Source organism: Palaemon carinicauda, chromosome 21 (genome assembly GCF_036898095.1).
Source record: "Palaemon carinicauda isolate YSFRI2023 chromosome 21, ASM3689809v2, whole genome shotgun sequence".
In the NCBI taxonomy this organism is placed as follows: domain Eukaryota; kingdom Metazoa; phylum Arthropoda; class Malacostraca; order Decapoda; family Palaemonidae; genus Palaemon; species Palaemon carinicauda.
This window is the reverse complement of record NC_090745.1, coordinates 60,491,810-60,501,630: the sequence shown is the minus strand read 5'-3', so window position 1 is coordinate 60,501,630 and position 9,821 is coordinate 60,491,810. Positions and strand designations below refer to the sequence as shown.

General features: G+C 28.1%; 1 protein-coding gene across 4 annotated transcripts in view; it reads right to left on the bottom strand.

The window, feature by feature from the left end:
- LOC137615287 (uncharacterized) overlaps positions 1-9,821 on the bottom strand; it is a 317,326-nt gene that overhangs the window by 65,572 nt on the left and 241,933 nt on the right. The gene's annotated exons all lie outside the window — the stretch shown is intronic.

The following is a 9,821-nucleotide window of genomic DNA, read 5'->3' as shown; positions in this document are numbered from 1 at the left end:
TGTGTGTGTGTGTGTGTGTGTGTGTGTGGTTATACACATTTTATGCAAATACTTATAAATGGACACCTACATACATACCTACAGTCGGCAGTATGATTTTGAGCTTCAATATGAACAAATGGTGCATTGTCATCTTGAGCATATCTTACAATTTTCGTAGACTGTTCAATTTTCTTTTCAAGATCTTTACCTGTTTAACCATTATAGATTATTACATGTGAACTATAGGAGATATGGTATGCGCATCTTTTGGTATTTTCAGGAGAATTCTTTATGAGAGCTTTTTCATTGTGTTATTACTCTTATTACGTTACATTAACATTGAATTTTTCAAACAATTGAAGAATATTTTTAAAAGCGTTACTGTTTGAAAATAAGAAAATAAAGTTTTCTGTTTTAAATTTTACGCTATTTTCATTATCTAAGAAGGCCTATTTTTGCAATTCTTAGTGCATCATCTTATACAGTTTCATAGTACTTTAAATTCCTTTCCTTTGTCATAATCATATTTGTCTTACCATCAATATACTCAGGGCTACAGTTTTTGAAAGAAGAATCCTAAGTAATATTTAACCAGAGAATGAAAATGGATTCAATTCATTGATGACGCAAAATCAAAATTTACACAGCATTTTTTATAGATTGAATGGCTTGAATTTTACTATATAGTTAGAGAATAATTGGAGCTTATCATTTTTTGGTTTACCTTTACAACACATGTAATGATAGACTCATATCTAATATATACAGATATTCAACAAGTATCTCTAAATACGTGCATTTCTACTCTAAACAAAAAACTATAGCTATGCTATCTGTGATCAGGTATTGAATGTTTGCTGTAGATATATCAATGATAAAATAAACGAGATCAGGACTATAGGAAAGAAATTAAAGTACCATGAAATTGTTATAGACGAAGGAATAAGAAGAGCAAAAACTGCGTTTGTTCGAAATTCTACATGGATTCCAAACAAATCTATGAAATAGTGTGAATTCTCTCATAAGTACTAAATTAATTAACCTTGAATGCTCAAACATGTTTATCTACATATACTTACTAACATTATGATAAGTATGCTACTAACAAAATTATATTCTTACTTATTATAACTATTATCTGCATTATATTATTCAGTTTATAGCAAAGTGCATGTCTGTAATTTTCTGACCTGCCTTGCTTGTTTAGTATCAAACTGAATAAATTTTCAATGCCTCTCTCTTTAGGGATGTTTCACTTTGATATAAATATCCGTATTACAATCATATAAATTGCTTTCTTATACGATTCCAGGCTTTTGAAATCTCGAGGGAGATTAATGTGCCTTAGGTACGGCGTATTGTCTCATAAAGTTACACTTTTGACTTGAACTTTTCCTTAGCTGCCCGGGTGTTTTGCCTCTGGCATATGCCATTTGATAGCTTTAAAAACACGTGTTCAGTCAAGCCCCTACTCCATTGATTAGCCGCTCGTAGACTTGGACCACCCGCTTATAGTTCAATTAAATTTCTGCCCTCTTCGAGATGCGAAACTCATCCAGCAAAGAGTCAAACTTTTCGACCTAGATTATCCTTTGTAAAATTTATTGCCCACAACCCTGTCCATCCCAGATAAGGAAAGAACAAGGACAAACACATTGGGCTTGAATATAAAAAACAGACACCAAGGTGGAAATATAGACTGTGTATTCTGTGATGTAGAAGAGAATGTTAACCACTTCATATTATATCGTCCACAGTATAGTGATATACGAAGAAAAGCAATAGAGCTCCAACAATCATACGAAGAAGTTAGTGCACACACAGTTGGAAAATTCCTTTTTTTGTGAAGAAAATATTGAGAATAAGAAAATTGTACTACAACAAATGTGGGTGAAAAGAGAAAAACTAGTGAAAATAAGAAACACACAAAGCTAAAAGACCCAAGAGGTGCCGATGCAAAGGCGAAGCCTCGACCTGAACCTGAACCTGAACCTATAACCTGTCATCGAGTAGAGAGATTAGACACCTGCCTTAACGTTCTCTTCATTTGTAACATGATTAGCATTCCATTAACAGCTGCACTTACTCAATCTAATTTTTCAATTTCTGTCATTTGGCTTATTAGAACCACCATCTTTTGGCATTTCTACCCAATTGTGATCGCTCATTCCAGGCAGGACGCCATTTTCCTCTCCGTGACCAATGGACACATCCATGGGCACGCCTCGCAACCTCACACCGCCAAATCCAGGATGGAAGACCCTGCCCCCAAGAACGTCCACCTCATTCAACCCATAGACGGACATAAACTACTGCTACGAAGACAGAAAAGCCTTGACCCATAAAAGATAAACACTTTACCCAGAAGAAGAGTAGTCAATCAACTTTATGTGTGTGAAGGCGGGCACACTGACTCCAAAATTAGTCTGTCACAAGCATTTAATTGAAAAACTTTTGTAATGCACCACTTCGCTGTCTTTGTATTGTTTAAACTTTCTTTAATAAGATCTATCTCAATGTGTAAATTACTGTGTATTTCTGCCCTAACGAAATAATGACATTCTAATCTGAAAACCCTTCAAGTAATCCACCCCCTCTATTACCGACATCTCTATGGTTGATTAGAGATTAGTCCTTCGACACCAAACCCCCCTCCCACCTCATCTTGCATCAACACCAAACAATCGAAGTCAGATGACGAAGGGTGCACACGTCAAAATGTACACATTGATTCACTGGCGAATGTATTTAGTGTCCCCCTTTTGATCGTGAGATAAAAACTGACTCCCCTTTCTACAGGCCTCAGTGCCAGTCCTCAAGAGAAGTGGTGCCGGAAGCATATCCACCACAGCTTTCTTTGTTGATAACAATAGAGAAAACTGTAACAAAAAACTTACATGTTTTGCCATATAGTAACATTTAAAGATATTCCCCAATTGTTAAAAAGAAAAATCACTGTTAATGTAGCATTTAAGAGTAATGCCACAAAGAAATCAGCTCTCATGAAGAATTCTCCTGATAGTACCAAAGGAGACGAATATATATCATATCTCCTGCAATTCATGTGAAAAAATTTATATCAGTTAAACAATTAAGGCTATCAAAAAGAGAATTGAAAAACATAAGGAAAATGTAAGATATGCTCAAGATAGCAATGCACTGATTCATATTGGAGTTGAAAATCATACTATCAACTAGCAATGTGTAAAGATATTGGCTCACTCCAACAACATATCAGCAAGAAATATCAGAGTCTAGTTTTATAAAAGAAAATTGTAATGATAATCTGAATATAAAACATGGGATGTACAAACTCAAAGCATTTATATATAAAGAGATCTGCAAGCTCCATAAATTTCCATTTTTTTCAAGCCAACCTGGCTTTTGTAATACCTGATTTCTAGCTTTAGAGATATGTACCTCATATTGCATATATATTTATGCGTCGGTATTTAAGTAAGTGGGAATATGTGTGTAACATATGTGTGCAGGTATATTGACATGTGGATATATAAGCATAGACGTAGGTATATGTATATATACATATGTGTGCAACTATTCATATGGGTATGTGTTCACTTATGTATATACCTGTATATGTTGGTAACTATATGTGTATGAATATGTTCTTGTATATACCTGGATATGTAAAAGTATTTAAGATAGACACATGTCAATACAAAGAGATTTGAGGTAACTATCGAAAGGGTTGAGGGGAAAAATATTGAACATTTCAGCTAACTAATAGGATATGAGCTCCTCCAACGAAAACCCTTGCATGTTTTCGCCATAAAGATGGCATATTTTTTCTTATATGTTTTTCTTCAGATATTTGTATACATATTTGTACCTTACAGTACCACATATATAATATAAAAATTTCCATCTCTTGAAGTCGTTGGAGAGATGAAAAACTAATCAGGAGTCATTGAGTATTTTCTTTTTCAATAAGTCTGAGGCTTTTATTCAGCAGTGGACTGGTAATGGCTGATGATGATATATATTATTATATTATGGTCCTGTGGTCTGGAAAACAAAATATAATATCATACAAAGTTCCTAACTCACCTGTTTGTTTTTACATTAAATCTTTTACACTTGAAAATATTAATACCCGAGCTCTAAGACAGTTATATAGCTCCCAGACAGCATTATATAAAAACACTCAATATTCAAAGGTCACTTAAGTACACTCAAAACAAAACTGGGTAATTATAAGTAAGCATTATTAAAAACCACCTCTTCTTACGATTCTTCAACGGATACAAGTGAGTACTGATATAAACGTGGGTGATTGGAATAATACACTTTTTAAGAAAATAAATATACTATATAAATATTACAACATTGAAAGAATTTACATAAAAAAATAAATCACTCGAAATATCAAGTCTGAACTGAAACTAGATTCAGACAAAAATGTTACACTCTGGAAATTATATAAACACGTGAATTGTTAGATTAAATCTGAATAAAACCTTAGACTATGACAAAAGATGTAATTACACTCTAATACTTAAACTCTTAAAGAACTTACATAAAGTAACTGATAAACTTACTAACTTCCTGTATTTTCATAAATCTCACTGGGCCAGTTACAAAGATTTACACAATGCCAACACTCACAACACAATAAATTTGAAATCACTAGGCAATTTTTACACAATATACGCTGGGGCACAAAATCACTTTAGAGAGGACACACTATAGGCACCTGGAGAGAGAGAGGGTGTACTTTTGGCTCTTTCACAGTACGGCTATTTCTCTTCTGCCCCTATGCATCCCTGGGTGCGCTTATATATGGACTTATTCTAGAATATTCTAGGTCCGAGATCTGGAAGCTTTGGGGTTGGCCTAAGGGCGTAAGGTTGTCAATGATTACTCTCTCGGACACGTACCGACGCAACAGTGATACAATTCTCTCTATCAGCTAGCTCCACCCACCTATGTCCTCGAAATAAAAAAAAAGATAAAATCTATCCTGGGGGTTTTCAAGAGCCTTCCAAAACACATGGCAAATATAAGAATAGCATATTTTTTTTATAAACATGACGCAATATCTCATAAAGATATAAAAAATATTTACATAAGCACTTGTTCATATCTTGTATGGATCATATAGGGCTCTTAAACAGATTACGTATACGTAAAAAGATATGTGAAATAAAAAGTTAATTCTTAAAAATAACGTATGTTTACATATACTGACTTGAATGAAGAATACAAGTAAATTAACGACGAAAGTCATACATAGTTTATATAACAAACTTATACCTACATGAGAGGAACTCACCTTAGGAACTGGCTATTCACCTCAAATACACAAATGAAATATATAAATGAAATACAATATCAAAACTATTTACTCTACACTTGACCAGCTTCGTAAGAATATATATATATATATATATATATATATATATATATATATATATATATATATATATATATATATAATATATATATGTAAATATATATATATATATATATATATATATATATATATATACATATATGTGTGTATGTATATATATGTATATATCTATATATATGAATATATATATACAAATACATATATACACATGCGCATATATATATATATATATATATATATATATATATATATATATATATATATATATATATATATATATATATATATATATATATATATATATATATATATATATATATATATATATATATATATATATATATATATATATATATATATATATATATATATATGTATATATACATATGTATATATATACATATTTATATATATGATGTATATATACGGTGTATCTATATATATATATATATATATATATATATATATATATATATATATATGTATATATATATATATATATATATATATATATATATATATATATATATATATATATATATATATATATATACATGTATAGATATACTAGTCCACTGCAGAATATGGTCTTTCTATGCCAGTTCACACCCGCAAATTTTCTTATTTCAGCAATCTATCGTCTTCTCTTCCTTTCACAATCTCTAGGAACCCGTTCTCATTATATGTGCTGCCCATACTCATTTCTTTTCCTTACATATTTTTAGAATATCGTTTACTTTAGTTTGCTCTCATATCCAATTTGCTCTTTTTCTGTCTCCTAGTGTTATTCCCATCATTATTTATTCCATATCTTTAAGTTGTTAACTACAAATCACAAGTTGTTAAGGTATTCCCCATTAATAATAATTTCTACATTTTCCTAATCTAAATTCTTAAAAACTTCATGACATCCTGTGAATGATTTAGATAAGTTCCCCGTATCTAACTCCTTTTGTAATCGAAATTTTCTCGCTATCTTTATGTAGTTTTAGGATTGGTATACTTCCCATATAGATATTTTCATGTGTCCTAACATAAAATGCATCTGTTCCTTGTCTTTGGAGGCCTTTCATTAATGCTGACGTTTTTACTGCATCAAAGGATTTCTTATAATCTATTAATGTCATATGTAGTGTTTTTTACATTGGATGGTTAATTACATGGATATGGTCAGTTGTTGAATACCCACTTCTAAAGCCTGCCTGGTCTCTTGGTTGATTAGTCTAGCTGTCTTTCTATTCGGCCTAGTATGATATTTCAAAACATTTTATATATTACGAAGATTAAACTTATTGGTCGGTAGTTTTTCGGGTCTTTTGTGTCTCCCTTTTTGTGAATAAGTATAATTATAAATGTGCAATTATACATAATATACAAACACATACGCATAAGCACACACACACACACACACACACACACACACACACACACATATATATATATATATATATATATATATATATATATATATATATATATATATATATATATATATATATATATATATATATGTATATATATATATATATATATATATATATATATATATATATATATATATATATATATATATATATATATATATATATATATATATATGTATATATATATATATATATATATATATATATATATATATATATATATATAAGTATATGTAGGTACATAAAAAATTCATCATTATATATATATATATATATATATATATATATATATATATATATATATATATATATATATGTGTGTGTGTGTGTGTGTGTGTGTGTGTGTGTGTATATATAAGTATATGTAAGTACATAGAAAATTCATCATTATATATATATATATACATAAGTATATAAATATATATATACACACACATATATATATATATATGTATATACATACATGAAGAAGCTGACCTTAAGCATCGACCCCACATACAAGTGGGAAAAGATGTAGACAAAAAAGAAGTATATATATATATATATATATATATATATATATATATATATATATATATATATATATATATATATATATATATATATGTATATATATAATTATATATGTAATAAGTTGGCCAGGGCACTACCCACCCGTTGAGATACTACCGCTAGAGTTATTGGAGCCTTTGACGGGCCAGGCAGTACTACATCTCTCTGGTTACGGCTCATTACTTCTTTGCCTACCCATACACCGAATTGTATGGCCTATTCTTTTCGCATTCCCCTCTGTCCTCATACACCTGACACTCAACGGGTTAACTACTGCAATATAATTGTTCAGTGGCTACTTTCCTCTTGGTAAGGGTAAGAGAGACTCTTTAGCTATGATAAGCAGCTTTTCTAGGAGAAGGACAATTCAAAATCAAACCATTGTGCTCTAATCTTGGGTAGTGCGATATTCTTTTCTTGCTTGAGGGTACACTCGGGCACACTTTTTATCTTGTTTCTTTTCCGCTTGTTTTTATAATTGTTATAGTTTATATATAATAGATCTAATTTAGTGTTGTTAATTTTCTTAAAATGTTTTATTTTGAATGTTATTACTTTTCTTGCAGTTTATTTTTTCCTTGTTTCCTTCCCTCACTGGGCTATTTTTCCCTGTTGGAGCCTCTGGGCTTAAAGCCTCATGTTTTTCCGACCATGGTTGTAGCTTATCTAGTAGGATGTATATATATATATATATATATATATATATATATATATATATATATATATATATATATATATATATATATATATATATATATATATATATATACATATATATATATATATATTCATATATATATATATATATATATATATATATATATATATATATATATATATATATATATATATATATATATATATATATATATATTCATATATATATATATATATATATATATATATATATATATATATATATATATATATATATATATATATATACATCAGTAAAACTTCAAAAGTTCAAAGTTGCAGTAAATGCTTTTATGTTGAACAGGCTGACATAAGTTTTTTTTTTATAGTTTATGTATGACATATCTGCTTTTACGTTGTTGCTGTTTTTAGAATGGTTTATTGTTAATTTGCTCTCATTCTTTATTTATTTCCTTAATTCCTTTCCTCACTGAGCTATTTTTACCTGCTGGAGCCCTTGTGCTTACAGAAACTTGCTTTTCACACTAAGGTTGTAGCTTGGCTAGTAATAATAATAATGATAATAATAATAATAATAATAATAATAATAATAATAATAATGATAGTAATAATAATAATAATAATAATAATAATAATAATAATAATAATAATAATGATAATAATAACAATAATATATATTTATTTATATACATATATATATATATATATATATATATATATATATATATATATATATATATATATATATATATATATATATATATATATATATATATATATATATATATATATATATATATATATATATATATATATATATATATATATATATATATATATATATATATATATATATATATATATATATATATATATAGTTGATAGATGGGTTCCTCTTGGGAATCGCAATTTAAGTAGGAATACAATTATCATGATAATTGCAGATAGGCTGAAGATGACATAAGTTATGTCGAAAGCTCCCGAATAAAGAAGATGATAGCAGCATTGACTATTTTATTCCTATATATATATATATATATATATATATATATATATATATATATATATATATATATATATATATATATATATATATATATATATATATATATATATATATATATATATATATATATATATATATATATATATATATATATATATATATACATATATATACATATATATACTGTATATATATATATGTACATACATATTACGTAACCTTATATATCTCTAATAAATGACATAATGGTATGTGATTTTAATTTAAGCGAATAATATCGGGAAAGGAAAAGTAAAAAGGGCTACCAAGCATTTTAGCATGTTTATTGCAGCAGTTCCATTCAGGGTACATGTAAAGCAATTTGGGCGCCTATGTTGTCATTCTTCCTTCAATTCAGTGGAAATGACATTTCCTTTTCGATCATTGTTTGAGCAATGTATTAAAAATCTCAAATCTAAATTACAGCTATATTGACACTAAATTTTTATCCTCACTTAATCGCTAATAAGGATATTATCTGTTTCATAGTAGTACTATATAATGTACGTGCATATATATATACACATGTACATGAATACTGCATATATAATATGCCCTGCATACATACACACACATATACATATATATAATTTATATATATATATATATATATATATATATATATATATATATATATATATATATATATATATATATATATATATATATATATATATATATATAATTTTTGCAAATTTAGGCGAGTTTTTCATATTCAATAAGCCATATATTTTAATACCTTAAAGTGGGGATTCTCTTATAAACCTCGGGATCAGAGTCCCAAGAC